Here is a 21803-nt window from a genome sequence, read left to right as displayed (position 1 = left end):
TTTCTGAACGTTGAGCTTTAAGCCAACTTTTTCACTCTCGTCTTTCACTTTCATCAAGAGGCTCTTTAAATTTGTAAATCAAGGTCCATAAATGATCCTAAACCAAAACATTTGCCCTGTCTTTACACTGGACTACTCTTCACGTTAGTTAGCACAGAAAAAGTAAAGATTATACACCCTGGTATAAACCGAGGCCCTACACACTCCAAACCAACTGAGTTAACTTATTCGGGATAAACCAACTAAATGTGCTGAGCCTGGGTCTTCATTTATAGAAAGGAATAATAGTGATCCTTATACAAGTATGTTGGGATGACTGAGGAGACATATGTATATCACCTACGTATATTAAAATGTTAGACATTAGTAATTTTCAAACACAATTTAAAGAGCTAAGAACATTGGACTCTAAAAGCACCAACACAGATACGACCTTCTCATTTTCTAATCATTGAGGACCCCAGCTAAGCCCTATAGGGAACAAATAACATTTTATATGTTCAAAGCTCAAGTATTATTAAGAGACTTCACAAAAGCTACCAGCCCTTATTGTTAACAACTCGACAGAGACTGTAGGCACTGGACAATTATGGTTTCAAATGGTAAATGTTTCTTCTTAACTCTAGACTCCCATGAGAGCAGAAACTGTAAACTCTTCAATGTCTTTTGCAATGCATGGCACAGGAGGCATTTCATAAATATATACTTGCTAAATACAGAAACTAATCCTAACAGAGTAACTAGAAGTTATTGACTCCTGTCTTGGGCTGAATAAAAAGGCTGAATGAAGGAAATAAATTTGCTAAAGACATCTGTTTGAAGAAGAGTGGAAGTTAAACGACCTGACTTACTAGTGCAAAAAAATACATACAAATTTAAATACCAACTCTTTGCAATCTGCTTCCTAATAGCATTAAAGGGCCTCACGCTAGTGCTCGCAGCCCTTTACAACATATACAAGCAAAGCCTAAGAGGAATTAGCTTGTATTTGAAATCCCATCTCTGTATCCTCTTGATGTTCTTCAAGAAACAAAACCACTGAGCTGCATCAAGACAGCCAAATATTCTCATTTAAAAGCTTGACTTAGCGAAACAGAAATGTATGTACCAAGGACAGTGAAAGGATCTAGTCCACGGACATGCTCAAACATTTTAAGGAAAGCTATTATTTCGAGCACATGTCAAGATGATGAGAAGGGGATGTAATGAATTACAGAAAAACCGGTGTTTATGCCTGAGAGGTCCCTGGGCTCTTCTGTACCTCCTGGAAATTGTTTATGTGCACAAGTCCTGTGATCATGGGGCTGTGATTAGTGGATGCTGACAGTGTGACAGCAGAGGAAAGCATGAATCACTGCTGCTCCATACAGGAGAAAGCTGAGCAAAATCAACTATGCCTAGAGAAGGACTTTTTCCACATTCTGCTTAAGTTCTGGTGACTTGGTGCTGTGTATGGGACAGAATGGGGAAAGAGGGGGAGGATAGATGAAGGATGGATTTCACCATTTCTGGAAGTTCTTCCACTTCTCACAGTAACTCTCCTCTATCAGGAAACTATACCTTCTTAATCTGTACCTAACAGCTAATGACCTCCTGACTTTTTTTTCATATTGATCCATCTATTTTTTTTTAAATTAAACTCCCCAAAGTGCTCAGCACTATATTTCTGAAATGACTCCAGCAATAGGAACATTCATGTCTCTTCATTCCATGCCCTCGCTGCATGAAGAATTCAAAATAAGACTGGGTAAATAAAATTTGGTAGCTTTCCCAAATTTCTAGGAGTTATCTACCAATGAATTGGACTGGATGATTGAGACATAACAACATGTCATAGTATTAGCAATATTTGGTTATCATCTAGAAATGGTAGGAAAAGGTAGCTAGAAAAAAAGTCTTCACTGAACACGGGTGGAGATGTCCATCTTTGGCAAAGTCTGTTCAGTCTTGCTTGGTTGAGACGTTGTTCTATCTTTAGCTACAAAGACAGAATATGAATCTCAGTTGAAGCAAGTAACTAGAGAAAAAATATGGTGATACACAACTGCCTAAATCAGTCAGAAGACACTAGTTCACTTCAAGTATTGACGTTACTTGATTGAAAAAAGACTTTGTACCTCTGAATCCCTTGAATTTGTTATGTCTGATTCTTTGGATGAGGGATAGTTATTCTATATCTTACTGTCCACTCAAGAGAGGTTCTTGAACAAAAGTAGATGCACTTCCTGTCACAGACACCAGTGGTGGATTTGGGAATATAGCTAGACTCATCTTCCTGCAGACCCTTCTCCTGTCTAAGTCTGAAAAGCTGACTCAGTTCTAACTAATGGATGGTATGGTGGGGAAGACCCGTTAACTTCAGGTAACCTAGAAGAAAACACCCTTAGAATGACATGAGGTGGGACAGTTAGAGTTGATGTCATCTTCTAATGGCTTTCCAGTGATTTCCTTAGAAGAAATCTGTCCGTGACCCCTCAGAGAGATGCAGAGGAAAAAAAAAAAAAAAAAAAAACCTGGGGTTGGATGAGGGCCTTTATTCACAGCTGAAACTGATGAGGCCTCCTGGCAAAACCCCAAAGCACTTTGTTTCCTGTCTTCTCAAAGTCCTGACCTCCAGTATTTAAGGAACCAATAACATTTTCTCATTTCTTGAGTTATTTTTCTCATGCAACTCATGGCAGCTGTTTGCCAGCTCAGCATTCAGGCTAATTTGTTACAGAAAATGGGGTTAATGTGTGTTTACCAAGTTCTAAAGATTATCATAAAGGCCTAAATACATGTTGTGTGCAATCAAATTAAGTGTATAATATCTTCATCAGTCACGTGTACTAGAACCTTGAGATCCAGAACACAATTTCTAGATGTGTCTCAGTTTCTCATTTGTTGTTTTTTATTTTTCCTTGGAAAACAGGATAGCACCATATTCTGATAATGATTTAACTTTTCTTTAAAAAGCTTTCTGAAAAGAAACACAACTTTTGTATTAACTATGTATTTGTGCTATTTTACAATATTTTTCTTCTGTATCTATAGTAAATATGACATTCATAGGTGCCTCACCAATATTAATTGGGTTGGGAGAAGATCCCCTGGAGAAGGAAATGGCAACCCATTCCCGTATTCTTGCCTGGGAAATCCCATGGACGGAAGAGCTTGGTAGGCTAAAGTCCATGGGGTCACCAAAGAGTCGGACATGACTTAGTGACTAAACAACAACAATCTTCCATATTCACTTGAGGACTGAGAATTTCTACCCAGATAATGGGATAGAAAAGAAAAATACACATAGTCTGTTCATTTCTTCAAATATTAAAATTTTACAAGTGTTAAGCCTGTATGTATCATGTTACTATCTGCTTTCATTTGAAAAAAAAATATTAGTGATATTCACATACAAGGGGAAAAAACTTATATTTGATTGTCCCACTGACAGCTAAAATCCATTGGAAATCACATACATTCACTTCCTTTTTTAAAAAAATTTCCAGGAACTCTCTCAAAAGAAAGAGCCAAAAAGCTTCCCAAGCCATAGCCAGCCTATTGTTCCCTGGTCCTGTTTGGGGTTTTGTAGCACTAGTTGATGGAGGAAAAGTTATCAAGCTGTGGCAACATTTTCTCAAGTTTAAATCCCTCTCAAACATTGGAGTTGGGGTCCAGCTTAGGTATTCTGGTACATGATTGTATATATTTTTGTTCAATGCAACTTTCCGTTTCTAAGAAGGGAAGAGGCTGCAACAGAACAGTAAAAGGATCATAAGTCTGCTTGAACATCAAAGAGTGCTCCACAAAACTCAAAACTCACATTTTGATGTTAAGAGTAAATGAAATCAGAAACTTATGACTTACATATCCCTAAAAAACACACATGGACTCAAAGAAATGAGTTGAAAAAATATTCATAACACAATAACTTTAATATTTTGCCTACCAACAATTAAAAGAAACTAATTCCATACTTGTAGCAGAAAAAAAGGATTTGCCCAGGATTTGTCTGGGCATGTATCTCTGCCATCCTTGAAGTATAATGGCCTTCAAGAACTCATCTATGACCCAAACCAATTTAAGCACTAAAGTACATAGTTTTCTTAACCAGTTTCTTTATTGCTTAATGTTTTCTTTGAAGAATAAGCGCTGAAAGATACTAATGGCAATGAACAGAGTAAAAGATAATAAATTATTCTCTATCTTAAAAACTCACTTATTCACTTTTCCCAACAAATATTTATTAAGCATCTACTATGTGTCAGGCACTGTTCTGAGCTCCAGGGACTCAATAGGAAATATAACAGGTAAGGCTCTGTATGTACAGAATTAACCATAACAGGAAACCTTCCCTTTCTTGCTACTGTTGTGAAGCAGCTCTTTAGTTGTTGTCAAAAACTTGGATTTAGACATGTGGATGACTAACTTTGTGTCTATCCTGAACATCTGCAGAAGAGGAAGAATAAAAGGTCCTGGGGGACTCTAAGTGAATTTATGAGAGGCAGGCCTCAAGTTCACTTGGATTGGCTTTTTAGCAAAGATGCAGTGAACAAAATGATGTAAACTGATATTATTTTCAGAGAAAAGCTGACGTTATAAAAGAAAGTTATGATCTTTTTAAGGGGCTTATTTTAATCAGCTATAAATGAGACAATCATACCTGATAAAGCACAGATCTTTAACCAATATAAATCAATTCAACAGGGCAAATACCTAGATAGCATTTTATTTATTCCCAGCTCAAGAGAAGTGCCATGAGGAAGAGCGGGAGAGATCACAAGAACTAAAGAATAGCTTTATATGTTACCCAGCACTTAGATGCCCTTGGCCTACATGTGTACCCCATAATAGCAAGACATTAAGTTAGATCTCCAACTTCCAAAAATTGCCCACTTCTATCTTAAATCACGCATACTAACCCAACACTACTACTGTTTCAAGCTCTGATCTCCTGACCCCCCCATCTCTTTCCTTATATGAGTCTACCTGCGTTACGCAGCCCCTACCCAAACAGGTACCCCGTTCCCTCACACTCAGTTGTTTGTATCTCCGCTTCCTACATGTTTCCTTCCCTGTTATAACCTTAATGCCTGACTCACAGTAAGTAAAATATTTTTTTGTTGGATGGATGGGTGGACTTCCCTGAATAATCTCCTGACTTGAGGCTCCTGGACGTTTCTCAAACTACAGCTTCCATGCAGATTCTTAGGGAGAGACCCCTGATAGATTTACTCCCTCAGTAAATTCCTGACAGGAGTCAATACAAGTAGATGCCATCGTCAAAAGAGACCAGAGTTCAAATTCCAGTGCTCCATCCAGTTCTCTCAAATTCCAGTTTATGAGCTCTATTATTCTGACCACTGACTTTCCATCCCTGGGCCTCAGCGCCTCATATTACACCTGTCTCCTCAGGCTGCTGAGGGTGGCATGTGATGGGTTCCTTAAAGCACCAAATACATGCTAAACTCTCCCTCTCCACCTTCCAATGCAAATTCAAGACAGTTAACCTTGGGAAAGGGGGCAATAATCTCATACAATTAAATTTTACTTAAGAACTCTTGAAGTCAAGAGCTGGGAACAGCAAAGGGAAAGGCTGGGAGGTCTTGAGATAACTCTTGTAGACATTTTCCTGAGAACAGCTGTGCCTAAGGAGGGTTTCCAGGGAAACCACAGGAAGAGAGCTGGAGAAAGGGGAATAGAGTCAGTCCTAGAAGGCGTTAAGACTTAGAATATGTCAGGAAGCTGTGTCAAGACCAGTGGTCTCCAAAGTGCATGAGATGACCCATGAGGGTGTGGAAAGTAAGCATTAAAGTCTATACTTAAAATTTTTTAATCCAAGAAGAAAATCTTTTTAAAAATTAAGCTTTACCAGCATTTACTATACAGGTTGGCACCGGCCTCCTTCTCTTATCCATGTATCAAGAGGTCAAGGCCTCAGTGACTGCTCAGGAGGGGTCCCAAGGGAGAGGGTTCCCTTGGTGGAGAGTGGGACTGGGGTTTTCAATGTATTGCAGATCCCATGTGCCTGGTTAAGTGGCTTTATAGCTCATCTAGTCCAGTTTTAACTAAACTAAATGGCAACCCCCTCCAGTGTTCTTGCCTGGAGAATCCCAGGGACGGGGGAGCCTGGTGGGCCGCCATCTATGGGGTCGCACAGAGTCGGACACGGCTGAAGCGACTTAACAGCAGCAGCAGCAGCAGCAGCAACCTCAAAATAGACAGGCAGCCCAGAAAGTTTACTCTAAGGTAACTGTGGGTTGGAGATAATACTCATAATATGAGGATCAGCAAATAACAGGAAACTACAAAGCCAACACTTCTACTCCAAGTAAGACCTCTTCATCATCTATATTATGAGATCAAAAACTATAACAGTCTTGTCAGATCTGACATCATATTAAATCACACTGCTCTCACTTAAAATATTATTAATAATATTTATCTCAGGAAAAACAAAAATGTCTTTTGTATCATTGAACTAAGCGAATGAAATAAAAATTATGAATAAAACATTATCACAGTTATAGCTCATCCCTTTAAAAGTTACATATCATATATGCTTTATAAAATATATACATCTTGATATAGTAAAACATGCATATATTTTCTCCATAAATAAGTAGGCATACACTAGAAGCACATGCTCCTAATTTTTTCCTGACAGGAATTTCCCCTGATATCTTGAGAGACCCTGCCCTTGAGAGCAGTTTGTACATGTACACACTGCAGGAAATCACCTGGCTGCAATGAGCAGAGCCCTGCAAGAGTGAATCAATGTGAGCCAAGCCCTGTCTGGGTTCCTGGAGACCACCAACAGTCAGGCCACGGGACAGGAGCCATGCTGGCAGGCTCCCCAGAGCAATCACATGGTCAGCAACCAGGAGGGGGAGCAGGCAGGCTGACAAGCCCAGGTGAAGACCCACTAGAATTAGTGGGCATTTATGGCTTTGTTTATACCCCTTACTCATGGAAAATATTTTGAGGAGGAAGTTAAAAGAAAAAATGGAATCTGGATTCTTGAACAGGAAGGGGGGGGAACTTTCAATTATAGCAAGCAGTCTGGGGGAATGCAACAAGATGGGATTTGGAGATAAGAATACACAAGGGGCAGTGAGATAAGATGACTCAGCCAAGGGTGTTTTGAAGAATGAAATGAACTCATTCTAGCAAGCAGAAACGGGGAAGGAAGCTCCTTTGATGCCAGGATTCTCATTTGGAGACATAACAATTATGACATACTTCACAATGGCAGAAAGAAGTGCAGGAAAGAGGAGAGGTGGTGCTCAGGATTTAGTCTAGTTTAGGGACTAAGAAACTAACATGTACCATTTTGGCATTTCCAAGTAAGTTTTGAAAATATAAAAATATTATAAAATGGATGATGGAGGAGTAGAGAAAGCTTCCCTCTTCCCTGAGGAAGAGCCTATCTATCAGTTACAAGAAGCTCACCCTCAGTATCAAGGGTTTTCCTTCTCACTGTTGCAGAGTCTCGGTGAAAACTGCAGCTTTCCAGGGCAGCTCCCTTCTAACTTGTGACTTAGGAGTCAGGCTGCCTTTATCTTGTGGCTCCATAATTTTAACCCATGGTTTCCAGGCCAGCTTGGCAAGGGAAGATTGGAGCTTAAAGGTTGCAGGGGCCTCCCACTCCCTCTGCCTAGAAATGGCGCATATCATTTCTGCTCATGGTCCATTGGCCAGAAGTAGCTGGGAAACGTTGCCTCCCATGGGCCCAAGAAAAACAGGATATTGGTGAGCATCCAGATGATCTAAGAGTATATGAATCCTCACTTTGAACTACATTATGAATTCGCTGGAGAATCTGTGAAGAATTTAGAAAATGTGACTGAGAGCATGAAATAAACAACCTATGTGTTCTCAGGAATACTTTGCTAGAAGGTCTTTGTTCCCCATTAAAGGTGCCTAAGTTCCCCCTTTAATATCCTAGGGCAGAGCTGCATACTTGGGCAGGTAATCTTCTGTGTAAATCATCAGTAGTAATTACCAACTTCTCCCTGGTTCAAGAGAAATTTCAGTTTTTACTTAAAGGTTGGTACGGGGTTTCCAATAATTACTTTTTTGTCTCCAAATAACTTGTTAATAATTTTGCTTGGAATCAGGAGCTGAATCAGTTCCCTGAGTGAGGATTCTCTGTCACCTCATCATTTCTTGGATCTTTACCATTCTGTTCCATGAATTTCCTGTTTCCTTTCTGCAGTGACTGTTTCTATCCCCAGAGACTCCCCGTGTTCACTGACAACACTTTTGTTGTTATTGTCGTTTAGTCACTCAGTGGTGTCAGACTCTTTGTCACCCATGGACTATAGCCCGCCGGGCTCCTCTGTCCATGGGATTTTCCAGGCAAGAATGCTGAAGCGGGTTGCCAATTCCTCCTCCAGGGGATCTTTCCAACCCAAGGATCAAACCCACATCCTGCAGTGCAGGAGGATTTTTTTTTTTTTACCACTGGGCCACCACTTTAATCTTGACTGAAAACCTGCAGGATCCACTGGAACATAGGTCAAGTTGACATGTTAAAGGCAGGAACAGAATGACTTGGGTCACCTGCCACAGGAAAGAGGAGCAATAGTAGCATTGCTGGTAACACTCAGAGCTCCCATCTGGATTTCCCCGCCGTGGCCTGTTTCTTAAGAATGTAGGGAGAAAATACCCCAGGAAAACTGAAGTTTTTCTTCATTGCTCATTCTTATGCTTGATTTGAGCCATTACAAGGGAAAGGCAGAGAAATGACTCAAATCCTGATTTCACAGGCCTGTCTAAACCATCAGTGACTCCAGAGCCTGGATACCCTGAGGACTGGGGCACCCCAATCCACATACGGGGAAACGCAGAGGCAGTTTGGGGAGTTACAATGCTCATGTATAATATGGTGCTTCTCAAATGATTCCTAGAAATGTTCAATCCTTTGACGAAAGTCCAACACTTGAAATCCTGACCTTGGGGAGCAGGGGGTGTCATCTTCCACTTTAGCCACAAGCACTTCATTTTCCTTATCTATGAATTAGAGATTTAAAAAGAAAATACTAGTATCTAGTTCAAACAGTGGTTGCAAGGATTCAGTAAGATAATGCCTAAAGCAACAGTTCAGGGCTCAACCACTTTAATCTCCCAGTAGAATCAGTTCAGACGGCGAATACTCCTGAGCTGCAGGGTGCAATATAGGATTAAGCAGAAGACAGGAGACCTTTCCATTCTTATCTTTGTTCCTGTCTCTCTTTCTCAGCTCAGACCCAGCCTTCTCTTCCTTACCAACTTCTCTTAAGTTTCATCGTTTCATGAGATTAGCAAGAGAACTCTACTGCTCCAAACTTTAGAGAAGCCAATGGAAAAATGGAATGAATAAAACTGAATTCAACCTAAACAAGAAGAGTCAGGAATTTTACAAGCCAACCCTAATAGCGCGCTTTCTCCTTCCATACTGCAATCTTGCGCCTCTTATAAAGTGGCCCCCATTCTGGCATATTATGGATAGTTTTGAAGTACAGGTAAAATGGGATGTAGAGACTATAACCATGTCCGCACGTGTCCTGAAGCCACTGTTTGACCTAGCCTCTTCAGAGGAAAAATAAAATTATATATACATATATATTGCATCCAACTAAAAGTGCCAGGACCTAGACCTTTAATTATACAGCTTCTCTGGATAAAGGAGCCCACCACTAATTTTATATTGTCTGACTATTGCCTGCACAAGTACAGTTTGCAAGAGAACGGAGCAATCCCGAATTGGGCCATAAGGATCAAGGTCTGTGCCGTTTAGTCCCCCCGCCTAGGTAAACCAAGACATGAATACCCTTATTTCCATCCTGTGAAACTGTAATAATAATGATGAAGTAAACCTTCAGTGATGCACACTGTAGGTTCTCTGCAAGATAGTCTATTAACTAGTAATCCACTCTGGTTACTCCACTCTGAAAACTTATTGGCTATTGATCCAAAGGAGAAGCTTACTCAGGGAGCACTTCAATCAGAAATTTCTAGCAAGAATTAACTGTATAATAATACCCTCAATTTTTGTTTTGTATATGTTTATGAAGCTTTGGCACCATGAAAAGAAATTGTGACTCTTGACAGAGTGATGACCTAGCCTATAAGCCAATGGCACTATACTTGTTATCATGTTTTATAATCATTTATTTCTTATGATAAAAGCAATCACTTTAAAGGTAATCCTGGTTTACTGCAGAAACTTTGGGGAATATGATAAGGAGACTGAGAACTCATAATCCCACTTCTCAGACAATCACTGTTCACATTTGGTTTTCCTTCATTCATGCAGATTGACCTGAATAGCTGAAACCATGCATATATCTTTGTATACTGCTTTTTAGACTTAATATTACATATTCAGCACTAACAGTCATTAAAAATCACCTGCTATGATCATTTTTACAGCTTCATTCCTTTGCATTGAAGACCATGCTGCTATTAGCATGTAAGTCTACTGCTACTTCTTCATTCTCTTAGACATGTAGGGTGTTCCAAGTTTTCAGTTCTTAAGCAGTTGTGTATTGAACATCTTTATGCATACATTCCTATCAGCATTTTAAACTATTCCTTAAAACACACTTCCAGACATCAAATTATTGAGGCAGAATATATAAACACTTTATAAATAAGTGTTTGTTTCTAACACATAGCATACATATAGCATCACACTTATCTTTCTAAGGTGGGACAAAGCAGATGAGATTTAGGGATAGGAGCAGGGAATGGTGAGGAGGCAAATAGGAACCCCAATCTCTAGTTATTCTATGAAGCATTCTGGCATCTGCACCGCCTAGTGAAACAGTATCCATTTACCTAGTTCCTGATGTGAAGGTTGTTTTGACAGAAGGAAAAAAAGCAAGCTTCCTCTTCCCAGATAGAGAAGAGCCACTAGGCCAAAATACATGGCAGGGGCCTGTGGGTCTTCTACCTATGGGCCTCTGCAGCATCCAGAGAAGCCCTCCTATTCTCAGTCCCTCTGCTGCTGGAGAAGGGAAGGTACCCCTGGTTTACAATGCCCATGACACCTGCCAAAGGACATCCATGCAGCTCCCACCTCTGTCCACAGAGCTCCCAGCCTTTTGCATTTAATGCAGGAGGCAACCATTTGTAAATGTTTGGGGAAGACTTGTGCAAGTTTGGTGGGTATGTCTAGCCAGCAGAGAGTCAGCAGTCTCCTCCACTGAGATCCCCTACACTCACCCCTTAAGTGAGGGAACACCTCATTCACACCTTTCATTTCTCAATTTGTTCTTTGATTTGAAATATATTTATTGGGTCCTATCTACCACCAGGTGGTAGCTTGGCAAAAAGGACTCAACAGTAAATGTGATATCTGCCCCACCTGCATAAAGCCTTTGGTTTAATCAAAGAAGCAATTCAACAAGCCACAACAACATAGGACAGCCTGGGGTCACGGAGGCTTCTTGTTGGGGGGGCAGGCTAAGCAAGGGCCATAAAGTGACCCCAGGACACAAGTGCCCCAGGCAGCAGGAAGAAAGATCCACATGGTGCTGCCACTCCATCCACTAGGTGCTGGGGGTTTTCTCAGTAACCTTGCCTTCAGGGGCTCAACACATATATATTCAGTTCAGTCACTCAGTCGTGTCTGACTCTTTGGACTCTGGACTCTTGGACTGCGACCTCATGGACTGCATGCCAGGCTTTCCTGTCCTTCACCAACTCCCAGAGATTGCTTAAACCCATGTCCATTGAGTTGGTGATGCCATCCAACCATCTCATCCTTTGTCTTCCCCTTCTCCTCCTGCCTTCATCAGGGTCTTTTCCAATGAGTCGGTTCTTCGAATCAGGAGGCCAGAGTATTGTAGCTTCAGCTTCAGCATCAGTCCTTCCAATGAATATTCAGGACTGATTTCCTTTAAGATTGACTGGTTTGATCTCCTTGCAGTCCAAGGGGCTCTCAAGAGTCTCAAGAATATATATATGCATATATATTCCTATGTCTAAATACATGTGTTCTAGATAATATCAACAGACACAGATGTAATAGTAACCTCTAGGCTTACAGAAAAATCTTTTGACTCTGTTACTATCCCCTTCTGAATTTGGCTGAAGCCCAGTATTTGAACTGCGTTAAATAAATAGTCAAGGTTAGGGTAGGGGGAAGCAGCTGCATTCATAACTCTGGCCCGCAACAGAGAGGATGCATGTCCTTATTGAGTCCCTTCAAGGCAGAATGGCAAATCCCATTGCTTGTGAGCACTGAGTCCATTCATGGGCAAAGTTGAATATGGAATGCAGGAAATGATGCTGAAAATTAAATGGCTGTTGCACGGTAGCCACAGGCAAAGCCCTCCACAATCAGTAGGGATATACCGCCCCCCCCACTGAAGAAGGTTCAATGGAGGATAAAGCATGATATGATTATGTACGTTCAGCAATCGACTTACCTCTCCTGAGACTGCAGAATCCTCCTCCTTTATGTCTTCCTTCCATCGTTCTAACTGAACTGCATTAATGTTTGTCAGAACAGTCCTTGCATTTTTTCCCCTATCAGATCTGTTAAGAGGGGACGAAGGTTCCTGTTGTTAATTGCGGGGAATCTCCCACTCTTTGTTTTAAGGAAAGTTTAAACAAAATGATCACCCACTCTGAGGCTTTAAACAAAGTTCAAACAGAACAAAGTTCTCTTGCCAAGGTTTAAGGCAAATTTCCTCCGTCCAGATGGCTTCCTCAGGCAGGCCAACGTAAGAACCAAGACACTCAACTCTGCTGGCTTTTAATGCGGCTCCTTGATTGTTGCTAACGATCCCCAGCTGTTTGCCTTTACTGGCTCCTTCACCTCTACTCTGCTGGCCACATCTGAGGGGAAAGGGACATGCTTTGCCCCCAGAGCAACACAGGTGGGCTCCTAAGTGCTGGGACCATGTACTGGGGTAGAAAATTCATTTCCACAAAAACCTTTAAAAAAAACTAAAGGACCATTTTTGATATTAGGTAAATAAATCTGATGATGGGAAATACCACTAACTAAAGTGAACCTGACAAGAAGCCAGAGTGCGGCCGTTATCCTGGGCAGGCCACTTGCCCTCCTGAATGGTCCACACATTGATCTGGGCAGCAGCCTAGACTGTGGTGGTGGACATGAGTATTCTGAGAGTGTTTTAGGGACATGTGCCCACCCTCTCCACTCTCCTCCCCAGCTCTGCATTTTACGCAAGTCCATCACCTCTAAGACACATTCACCTTGGATCTGCACCAGATAGAGGGGGGATCATATCCATGTCCTGCATTGATTTAGTGCTTATTGTGCATGTCCTACAGATTTCTGTTAGCAAGTATACTCTGAAGACTTAATACATAAGCCTGCCTGGGGGTCCATTGGATTCAGACATTAAAAAGTGTTTCCTGATGACATCACCACATAGGGTGCACAAGTTTTCATCCTCAAATCCATTTTGTCTATGTTTGTCTAAATTCCTTTTCTATGCCCTATATTCTTTCTTCCCCAGATCCTGTTTCTAAAGGGAAGCAAGCTTATTATCTTTAGCCTAAAATACAAATATAAGAAGCTGACATAGCAGGGTTCTTATTTATTTGCTTATTTTTTGATACTATCATGTTTTCTTTTTTAAATTCCAAATGTTGGAAAAGAAGTTTGAGCTCCTGGTTCAGCTAGCAAACTCATGGCATGAGGCTCACAAGAGGCACAGAATGGTCTAGTACAACAGGATGCAGACTTTCCATGCAGACATGGATTGAGATTCTGTTCCTTTGATTCTTTATCCTCTGATCCTAGCCATATCTGGAGGCATATCTGAGCCTTTGCCTTATTCACCCGTGAAACTGGAGGATATGTGCTGCTTTCAGGTTCACTGAGGGAATTTGGGATAAAATATATAAAGCTTCTAGCCCAGTGCCACATCATGGGCATTATGGGAACTATGGTTAGATGTCGCAAAGTCTTTACATTTAGTCACAATGTGAGCCAATTTTTTCCCCATAAGTGGCCATTTTGTCCACAAGGACACGATATGGAAAAAGAGTAAATGGCTTGGTTAGAAAGCAATTGGAGAAGGCAATGGCAACCCCAAACACGACTGAAGCGACTTAGCAGCAGCAGCAGAAAGCAAATGGCCAGTAGATGCAAAGTGGCTGGTGCTCACACAGTGACCCTGGGGAAGTGGCACACCCAGAGTCTCTCCAACTCCCTTCTCCAGTTTTCTGTGCCTTAGGACAGGCCACTAGACCTCAACTCCACACCTATGTCTGATTATAATTAAACTATCAAGCTAGTATAGCCAGGCTGGCAAAGGTAGAACAATACCTTTCAAACTTGACCAAAGATTAGACCACTGACTCGTATACTTGGTGCCTAGAATATACCTAGCGATACGGAAGGCACACAAATACCACTCTGCCCAGAAAAAGAGACCCTCAGATGAGGCTTCCTAATACAGACCTCAATTTTGCATTGACCTTGGCTCACTGCAAATGATGTAAAGATGTGATGTAAAGATGTGACTGTCTCCCCACTTGTTGGTATAAGGCCCTTATCCTGTCTGTCCTACATGTGTCCTAGAGTGACAGCAATTAGAAGCAGGACCCAAATGCTGTCCAGAATCTTCAACAGTTACAGATTATAAAGAGGCTTTTTGACAAAAGTGAGAGCAACATGGAAGCAGGAAGCTTTACTTTCTCACATTAAAACATGAGATAAGCTCTTTACAGCCTCATCAGTGACCTATTGATGAAACATGTCTCAAAACATTAGAGGCAAGTCTAAAGAAGTATGCCTTCCTGCCAGAAGGACTGCTGGGTAGTCACTGCCACAGTGCTTTCAGGCCAAAAGAGATCAGACAAAGTCAGCTTAAAAGCAACTTACTCTTTATACAACACACAATCTTCTATATACATGGTCACTAGCAAACACATTATGGATCTCACAAGTTTATATCTTTCAGACTTTCTTCAAGCTTTCAACCTGACTTGTATTTAAACTTTAAAGAGCATTATGACAAATCAATGCACATGTGTGTGCCCCTCTTCGATGGCAAAGCAGAATTATCACTGGTTCCTTTTCCTAATTCAGAACGTCCCTCTTCAGGGGATCCAGAGGTTTCATGCATCTGTTGAACCCCAAGAAATCTGCATTCTATTCCAAAGAACAACAACATGGCATTAAGTTTTTGTGAATATAAATAAAACATTATGTAATGATGAACCAACAATAGTAGTAAGTCCTCTAACACAAAATAAAACAACAGCAGCTGCAGCCTGGAACAGGTGGTGAGGAGCCATACCCAGAAATCAGAAACAGCCTTTCTGCTGAATCAAAGCCTAAGAACCACCGCCCACCCCACCCCCACCTCCACCCCCCACTCCCGGCTTCCATCTCTGTGGCTTGGCCAGAAGGAGGTCTGCCCCTCTGAACAACAGCAAACACAAAACCAAAGAGAGATGGTGCTATGAAGCATCATTTGATCCATTTTCCTTTCCAGCTTGGCCAGCTGCACTGGATGTCATCCTCACAGGACCAGCTTCTTTGCAGGTTCTGGCACCATCAGTGACTCTAGCCACTGCCTCAGCACACATAGACCTAAACATGCACACGTCCTTAGCTGAGATATTTCCAAAGATCTGGCTTGGCCTGATGTTTCCAGGCCAAGCTCTGGTGTCCATGTACCAAGGCCAGCAGGACATGGTGGGAAGTCTATAGGGTGATGTCTCTTGGAGAGGAGCATCCAGTATCACAGACCAGGAGATCATAGCCATGGTCTTAAGAGAATAATGTTAAGCTTATCTTCTGACAGTTATGTTGTTAGGGAAAGAGCTTCTTTAGGTCAAATGCAGCAGATCAGATCAATTTTTCTTGGAAAATGTTGGAGAAGAGAAGATAGGTTCTCCTCTGTGGACCTTAAGCTGTGTCCAGTACAATGCAGTTTCAAGAGTATTACTTTCTTTTCATTTGACCTATTTTTTAAAATCTTCAGAGGCAATTATAGGGCACTTCCCCAGTGGCCCAGTAGTTAAGGGTCCACCTTGCAATTCAGGGGACGCAGGTTTGATCCCTGGTCGAGGAACTATGATCCTACATGCCATGGGGCAACTAAATTTGGCACACCTAGAGTAAGCTCGCGTGCCACAAGGAAGACCCAGTGTAACCAGAGTTTTAAAAATTAATAATAATTTTTAAAGCTTATGAATAAAAATTTAAAAATAAAGGCAATTATAAAAACAAATGAATTTAATGTCATCAACTTTAGGGGAAAAAAATCGATCATGTAACAGTGGCAAATAGTAACTTTGACTAGACCCTTAGATAACATTGAATTTTAAAGGCATTAATCTGCCCCTTGTTGAGCTATTGAATAAGCAGATCCTTTGTAATCAATTCTTTTTGTCATTTTTTTTTTTAAAGACTGGGTTAATGTGCTCACAGACAAGAAACTGGTATGCTTCATGGGCAAGTCTGAAAGTCCAGTGGGCCTGCACAGTATCAGCTGCAAGGGTGACAAGACCAATAGCTTAGGCTGGCTTCTCAGGGGAAAGGCATGATGCAGACAAACTGCCCTGGATGACACAGGTGCATGTGCACCTGTGGCGGGGCGTGAGGACAGAGGAGGAATTACAGACCCAGCCCTGAGACAGAAAAGGCAAGAAACGTTCCCATCAGCAGTAGAACTGAGAGTTCTGACACAGCAAGTTTCCTTCCTCCTTCCACCAGGGTTCCCTTGGTCACTAGAACTGTGTGGACAAAGTATTTGTCTTGGGGCTTCTGAGTGATTCTCTTCCTGTGGAAGAAAATGGAGCTAATAATCCAGTGGTAATAACTGTTAGGAGCACTTACTAAAATAAGTGAATATGCACTAGTTGGGCCTGTCCCCCTCCACTGACAAAGGTCAGAATGTAGTTGGAGGAAGAAAAGCAAAAGGAGGGAAGAGAAAAGAGAGGGGGAAGACGGGCTGTTGCAAATCAGTGTTGGGCCACAGCCAATTCTTAGCCAAAAACCAGTAAAACCTTCTTGAAGATTAAATCTTCTCATGAAGTCTGTTTCCCCAGCGCTACTTCTATCCTCTCTCCTCTCTTCCTTTTCTTCTCCTCACTGCAGTTTTTCTTCCCTCTCTTTCCTTTGAAATCACCCAGAAGATTTGAAATGGCTTAAAAGTAATCCAAAAACAAAAATTGTAAATATAAATTATGTTAGAAATTCAGAAGCAAGGATAACATATATTAGAAAAGAAAGTTGAGCCAAAGGGAATTAACAAAGCATAAATGCAGGTCAAAGATCTCACAACTATGCAAATCAAGCTCCACATAAACAAAAAATAAATAAACAAACAAACAAAACTGACTCTAAAAGAAACAGAAGAACTGAAGAGAACCTTTTGAAACAGTAATTGGCAATCTCAGAGACATTTAATGTTAGGTCCACTGTAAAAAAAAAAAAGGTTAATATAAAAAGGAGAGATTAGAAAGTGTAACACAGCTTTACAAAGATTACAAAATATGTAGACACCAAAGAGTAAGTTAAGTGGGGCAAAGACCAAGTTGGGGATCTACATAGTCAAGTTCAGATATTATCCCAGCACATAGAGCACAAATTAAGAGATAGACATGAGAGAAAAGAACACCAGTAGAAGGATACATCTAAGGAGTCCCTTTTCCATTTAAGGGAAAGACTATGTAAATATTAAATAAGCAAAAGAAAAGATAAAATAAATTTCACCAAGCTGGGGAAAAGCACAAGTCCTAAGAATGAAATGGCCCTACCAATGAGGGACAGATAAAATTTTTAGAAGATCGACACCAAGATAAACATTGTGAAGTCCCAAAATTGTTTAGAGAAAACTCTGGAGGGTTTCAAAGAAAATAAATGGATTATCTGTAAAAAACGAGAATCTGAATGACATCAGACTTCTCATCACTGCCTTACATGCTAAAAGAAGCAATGCCTTCAATTTTCTAAGGGAAATGCATTGGAATCTAACATGTCGGTGCCCTACTAAATTGTTAATTAAGGACTAAAAAAGGTATTTTTAAATATGCAAGAACTAAGAAATCTTATTATCCAAGAATTCAAAATGAATACATTATCCAAAAAAGTATAACAGCAACACCAAAAAAAAAAAAAAAAAAGATTTTGAAAGGAAGAAAATGACAAGAGAATCGAAAAAACAGTACAATCTTAATATGACCCAGGAGGTGTAAAAGGAGCTGAAAATAATTAAAAGAGAATCCACTGGACCTTGACACTTAAGACCATCTATTCTGAGAAGCAAGATTTTCAGTGACACGGGATTACTTTTCCTTCAAAATAGGGTGAATCACACGACTTAGTTTTTGCTATTTGGGGGGCTTAAATTTTTAGATGTCTTTAGAGCAGTAACAGAAGAACTTAATTTTATTAAAGGAAAAAATGTAAATGACATAAACCTTGACAATTTTAAAATGATAAAAATCAGAAGTTGAAGCAGGAAAGGGAAGTGAGAGATAGTAAAATGCTTGATTCCTCATAGAGGATGTAACGCATTGTATGTGTTTGTGTGTGTTCAGTCATGTCCAACTCTTTGCGACGCCATGGACTATAGCCCACCAGGCGCCTCTGTCCATGGAATTTTCCAGGCAAGAATACTGGAGTTGGTTGCCATATCCTGATCCAGGAGATCTTCCCAACCCAGGGATCCAACCCAAGTTTCCTATATCTCCTGGATTGGCAGGTTAATTCCTTACCACTGACCCACCCGAGAAGCCCTGTAATATGCATTAGCAAATAATAAAGCAGGAAAGAAATTTCAAGTGTGACTATGTTAGATAATGAAATAGTGAGTTTTCTTGATCAAAATGGCCAAATGAGGACATGCCTCTCTTCCCTCTCAAATACAAGAAAACATAAAGGAAATTGAAAAGGTCTAAGCCCATAATATCAAAGAGAACTAATTAGAGAAGACCTATCAGTACGTGAGGACTTTCCAAAAGTTTCTGAAAAAAACGGATGACATGTTGACAAATTAAAATAGGTGAAGGAACCTCAGTCAATTATTCCTGGGGAGGAAGTTGCCATAGAGGAAGGAGCAGGGTATCCCAGGTGTGAACCGATGACACAGAGGGCAGAGTGAGGAAAATGGGAAAACATGAAGACCAATTGAAAGTCTTAATCCAGAGGAATTACTCTCCCCACCACATTCTGTCCCTACTCCTATATCCAGACTGTCAGACAGTCACACATTACCCCCAAATTGTAGCGGTCTTTGCTAAAGAAATTAAATGTACTCTCAGAGGAGAAATACGGAAGCTAACAGGAGTTCCACTCACTCTGACCTTTAAGGGACATGTAGGATAAAAGGTAGCTCCCCACCCTTTCTATCTAAAGTAGACTAGCACCTCAATCCACAGAGCTGCCAAACAGCCACCCCACACAATCCCCTCTATTCTCAAACTTAAATTTGAATAGACAGAATAGATGTGCAATTGAAGCATAAAATACACGCAGAAAAAATGAACAGGTCAATAGTGTACAGCTCAATGTAAAATCACAGTGAATACACTAATTTTGCTGTTATTTAGTCACTAAGTCATGTCTGACTCTTTTATGACCCCCATAGAATGTAGCCCACCAGATTTTTCTGTCCATGGAATTTTCCAGGCAAGAATACTGGAGTGGGTTGCCATTTCCTACTCCAGGGGATATTCCATCAACTACCACCTATATCACCTAGATTTTAAATAGATATATATTTAAATATACATGTATTACCCAAACCTCAGTGTTCCCCATCATGCCCCTTTCTAGTCACGACTGCTTCTTCTCCACAAAGAAACCTGGCAACCAGATTCGTTCTATCTACATTTGAATTTTATATGAACGGAAGCATGTAATATGTACTTTCTGACTTTTTTCACTGCATATTGTGTTCATGAGATCCATCCATGAGTCTACGAAGAAAATACAGATGTGGTCCTGCCCTCAAGCTTACCCTTAAATGTGTGGAAACACTCAACAACAAGCAAATAAGAAAAACAACAAAACTTAGTTATGCAATAATAGAGTTTTGTAATACAGAGGGACCAGATAGCTTCTTTAGACCGAATGAATGGAAAAGTCTCTCTGAGAAAACGACATTTAAACTGAGATAAAGCACCAATCATGGTAAGGATAAAACCATGTATAAGGGGCTTCTCTGGTGGCTCACTGTTGAAGAACCCACCTGCCCATATAAAAGACACAGACAGGGGTTCGATCCCTCATCCAGGAAGATCCCACATACTGTGGAGCAAATAAGCCTGTGCATCACAACTGTTGAGTTGAGCCTGTGCTCTAAACCCCGGGAGCCACAACTACTGAAGTCCCCTTGCTCCATACCAAGAGAAGCCACCACGATGAGAAGCCCACCATAGAGAGTAGCCCCCCCTCACTGCAACTAGAAAAAGGCCCACACAGCAACAAAGACCCAGCACAGCCACAAATAAATATTTTTTAAAAGAATTTCTTTAAAAAAAATCCATAGATAAGTAGTAGTGTAGAATATATAAAAAGCTCCCTTCTTCCCTCCTTAAACACACACACACACGCACACACGCACACACATATCAATAAGAAAAAGACAGTCAAAACAATAAAAATTGGCCAATAGAACGGAACAGTCATTACACAAAAGAACATATCCAACAAATATATCTAATACATAAAAAATCAATACATATACAAAACATGCTCAAATTCATTACTAATCAACAAAATTAACAATTTTAGCCACCAGAGACTTGAAAAAAAAAAGGAAAGAAATCCGCACAACTATTTTACCAAGAGTTAGGAAGAATATAAGAACAACTAGAACTTTACTATGCTGATGAAGGAGTGTCAGTTGGTACAGCTGATGTGGACCAGGGTTCTTGGCCTTCCCCAGTCAATAGAAATTAACTAGAAGCCAGACAAGAAATTCAGGCAAGGCTTTACTGGGGCTCCTGGTGCAGCAGTGGGAAATAAGAGCTAGTAAGTTTCCTTTGTTCACCCCAGGAGGTTTGCGGGGGCCCGGGAAGGGGGGCTGTGAGCTGGTTCCTTATATGGGGTAAAAATAGGTGGTGTGTCCAGGGGTGGACTGGGGGGGTGGCTTAGGTAGTTTGCCCACGCTTTAGGTGCTGTTGAGAGGAAGGGGCAAGCACAGCACCCTGCTTTCGCTCCCGACACCCTGTTTTAGCTCTGGGCTCTTCAGAAGTGGCAGTTGGGTTTTTTGGTCTTTTTGTGTCTTTTGTTCATAATGTGCCCCAACTGTGCATGCATGCAGTTATTTTTAGTCTCTTATAGTTTCTTTGTAATTTGTAGCTCCAGGAGTTGTTTGTCCAGGTGCAAGCACGGCAACACTGCAGGAAAGGGTCCCAGACTGTCTCACAACTATTTGGAAGACTGTTTGCCATTATCTTCTAAAGTTGAATTTAAGCTAATCTCTGACCAGAAATTTCATTTCTATTTACATCCAAAAGAAATTTGTCATATGTGCGCCACACGTGGTTTTTTTTTTAATGTTTATAGTTGTTCTGTTTGTAAAAGACAAAAATTGGAAAGCACCAAAGGACCAGAAACAGAAGATGAATAAACTGTGGCATATTCATAAAAGAGGATACCGCAGTATCCTGCGGTAAGAGTTAATGAAGTGCTGCTACACAAAACTTGAGGGGAAAGTCTGCCTCCAAAATCCTCTTTTTGTTCTTTCTGACCTTGGGGATTCAAACCCCTGCCCTCCGCTGAACTGGGAGTCTCTGTCTCCAGCTCTGTGCTTCCTGCCTCTGGGTCAGTCAGGGCGAAGCCACGCAGACGTTCCTTTCTCCACCCACTCCCGACTCGTGCACTCACTGGC

The sequence above is a fragment of the Capricornis sumatraensis genome, chromosome 13 (assembly GCF_032405125.1).
Source record: "Capricornis sumatraensis isolate serow.1 chromosome 13, serow.2, whole genome shotgun sequence".
In the NCBI taxonomy this organism is placed as follows: Eukaryota; Metazoa; Chordata; class Mammalia; order Artiodactyla; family Bovidae; genus Capricornis; species Capricornis sumatraensis.
This window is presented reverse-complemented; position numbering follows the sequence as displayed.